The sequence below is a fragment of the Centrocercus urophasianus genome, unplaced genomic scaffold (assembly GCF_019232065.1).
Source record: "Centrocercus urophasianus isolate 14NV4802_14NV808 unplaced genomic scaffold, USGS_Curo_1.0 seq_9, whole genome shotgun sequence".
NCBI lineage: Eukaryota > Metazoa > Chordata > Aves > Galliformes > Phasianidae > Centrocercus > Centrocercus urophasianus.
Window position 1 is genome coordinate 13,298,737 of NW_024885532.1, and position 3,607 is coordinate 13,302,343.

The 3,607-nt window shown below is 44.6% G+C and overlaps 1 pseudogene; it reads left to right on the forward strand.

Moving 5' to 3' along the window:
* Nucleotides 1–885: 885 nt before the first annotated feature.
* Nucleotides 886–2,746, forward strand: LOC122171502 (annotated as a pseudogene).
* The last annotated feature ends 861 nt before the right edge of the window (nucleotides 2,747–3,607 follow it).

Here is a 3,607-nt window from a genome sequence, read left to right on the forward strand (position 1 = left end):
ACTTGGGAATAGATAGTTTGGCTACTAATTCTGTTGCCTGTATAGATAACTAGGTACCAGGTAATTATGTAGATCTCTGTTTAAGATAAAACTTTTTTGTCTGTTTCAACAGCTGTTAAGAGCTTTTCCACTTGTACAAAATGAAATGTATTTTCTCATTCTCTGCAAGAAAAAAAATGTGGATGTGATTTTGGACTTTACTTGCTATGTGCCATGAAAAATGCAAGTCTTCATGTGAAGCATGAAATGTCTATTTGTTTCTGCTATACACCTAAATAAACTTTCCATGTATAGGTGATTTCATGTTTAAATTTGATTAATTTTATGGAATAAAGGAACATTTACATTCTCCTCAAGACGGAAATCTTAAAGGCACAAGAACAGGCTGTCTCTGAGTGCCATAAGGAGAGCCGTAGGGGAAGACGACCGGTGTGGATGAGCCGGGAATTACTGTCGAGACTCAGGGAGAAAAAGAGAGTCTACGTCCTCTGGAAGAAGGGACAGGCTACTTGGAGAGATTACAAAGAAGTAGCTAAGGTATGCAGGGAGGAAGTTAGGAAGGCAAAAGCCCAACTTGAACTCAGGTTGGCCTTTGCAGTAAAAGACAATAAAAAATCCTTTTATAAATATATCAACGGCAAAAGAAGAACCAAAGATAATTCTCATCCTATACTTGATGCAGCAGGGAATGTGGTCACTGAGGACAAGGAGAAGACTGAAGTCCTCAATGCCTTCTTTACATCTGCCTTTAATAGTCAGATCAGTCATCCTCTGGGCTTTTTACGACCCAATCTGGAAGTCTGGGACGCTGCTCAGAATATGCCCCCAGCGATTCCGGTGGAAACAGTCAGAGAGCTTCTCCTCTGTCTGAACTGTCACACGTCCATGGGATCAGATGGGCTACATCCTCGAGTGCAGAGGGAGCTGGCAGGGATGATTGCCGAGTCCCTCTTAGCCATCTATCAGAGCTCCTGGTTAACTGGTGAGGTCCCAGAGGATTGGAGGCTTGCTGATGTGACTCCCATCTTCAAGAAGGGCCGTAAGGAGGATCCGGGGAACTACAGGCCTGTTAGCCTGACCTCAGTACCGGGGAAGGTTATGGAGCAAATCATGACAGGGATCTCTTGGAAAGAGTCCAGTGGAGGGCCACAAAAATGGTGAAGGCCCTGGAGCATCTCTCTTACGAAGAAAGGCTGAGTGAACTGGGTCTGTTCAGCCTTGAGAAAAGAAGGCTGAGGGGGGACCTGATCCAGGTCTATAAATATCAGTGGTGAGTGGAGACAGGACAAGGGGAAACGGCTGGAAACTACAGCATAGGAAGTTCTGCACAAATGTGCGCAAGAACTTCTTTACAGTGAGGGTGACGGAGCACTGGAACAGGCTTCCCAGGGAGGTGGTGGAGTCTCCTTCTCTGGAGATGTTCAGGACCTGCCTGGATGCCTACCTGTGCGACCTGCTGTAGGGAACCTGCTTTGGCAGGGGGGTTGGATACGATGATCTCTGGAGGTCCCTTCCAACCCCTATAATTCTGTGATTCTGTGATTCTGTGATCTTGGATGAGATTGCACAGCATGTGCGCGGTGTCCAGGGGATCAGGCCCAGCCAGCGTGGGTTCACAAAAGGCAGGTCATGCTTGACCAACATCATCTCCTTCTATGACTGGGTGACCAGTCTGGTAGAAGAGGGAAGGGCTGTTGATGTAGTCTTCCTAGACTTCAGCAAAGCCTTTGACACAGTCTCTCACAGGCTTCTTCTGGGGAAACTGGCTGCCTGTGGCCTGGACAGGTATACCCTTCTTTGGATAAGGAACTGGCTAGAGGGCTGTGCCCAGAGGGTAGTGGTGAACGGAGTTAAGTCCAGCTGGTGACCCGTTTCAAGTGGTGTCCCCCAGGGCTCAGTACTGGGGCCCATCTTGTTTAATATCTTTATTGGTGACCTAGATGAGGGCATTGAGCGTACTCTCCGTAAGTTTGCAGATGACACCAAGTTGGGAGGTAGTATCAATCTGCCTGAGCATAGGGAGGCCCTTCAGAGGGATTTAGACAGACTGGATCACTGGGCCGAGGTGAATGGGATGAGGTTCAACAAGGCCAAGTGTTGGATCCTGCACTTTGGGCACAACAACCTCATGCAGTGTTATAGGTTTGGGGATGAGTGGCTGGATGAGTGTGAAGAAGAGAAGGACTTGGGGGTGTTGGTTAATGCTTGACTGAACATGAGCCAGCAGTGTGCCCAGGTGGCCAAGAGGGCCAACAGCATCCTGGCCTGCATTAGAAATAGTGTGGCCAGCAGAAGCAGGGAGGTGATCATCCCCCTGTCCTCAGCACTGGTGAGGCTGCACCTCGAGTACTATGTTCAGTTTTGAGCCCCTCACTACAGAAAAATGTTGAGGTCCTGGAGTGTGTCCAGACAAGGGCAACAAAACTGGTGAGGGGTTTGGAGCACAAGTCTTATGAGGAGTGGCTGAGGGAGCTGGGATTGTTCAGTCTGGAGAAGAGGAGGCTCAAGGGAGACCTCATTGCACTCTACAACCTCCTGAAGGGAAGTTGTGGTGAAGAGGGATTTGGCCTCTTCTCCCCAGGACACGGGGCAATGGCTACAAGTTGTATCAGAGGAGGTTTAGGTTGAACATAAGGAAGAACTTTTTCTCTCAGAGAGTGGTCAGGCACTGGAATGGCTGCACAGGAAGGTGGTGGAGTCACCATCCCTGGAAGTGTTCAAGAGGGATCTGGATGACGTGATATGATTTAGTAACTTGTGGTGGCAATGGTGATGAGGAGACGGTTGGACTAGATGATCTTATGGGACGTTTCCAACCTTGTGATTCTATGATTCTATGAACATTCCTCTAACCAATCTGCCACATCACACTACAAGTCTTATGCTACTCAAAATTAAACCAAAACATCAGTTTTAACCTTAGCAAAATGTCAGACTAAACTACATTAAAAATGACCACACTGAGGAATAATAGGACATTTTCAGCCCCAACTAACACATAATGACACCTGGGCATGAGTGAACATATAATATTAGCATAGACACATTTCCAACAGGAAGCCATATTCTGTGGGACAAAGGAGCTTAGACTTGCAGAGAAATAACAGTGTGGTACTTAACATCAAAACTAAAGAATGGTCACTAGCCATTTACATTTAGTAGTGCAGACATAGCATAAGTGACTAAATACCTAGTCCAGTTTCCAAAATACATCATATTCTTCATATTCTTCTTAACTGAGTAATTTAGCAGTAGATACCAGACAACTTATCATCCTCATTAAGCGTGGGACACTATTTATAAAAGATTTATAAAGATTTATTTATAAGATTTATTTATTATAAGATTTATAAAAATTTATAAAATTAAAAACAGATTGAACATTATTCTGAAAATGAGTGGCTATGTGGAAGTGGGTATTTCAGTAATTTTATTTTTTTTTTTTCCAACTGTTCAAATAAGCTTGGATTTTAGCTCTAGGCACACCTAAAATTTTATTCTATACAATTTCAGTTCCACTGTGCATTTCATATAAGACAACAAAATAAATTCAGAATAATATATGTTAATACCAGAATCTAAGAAAATGAAGTTATGATACCTTATT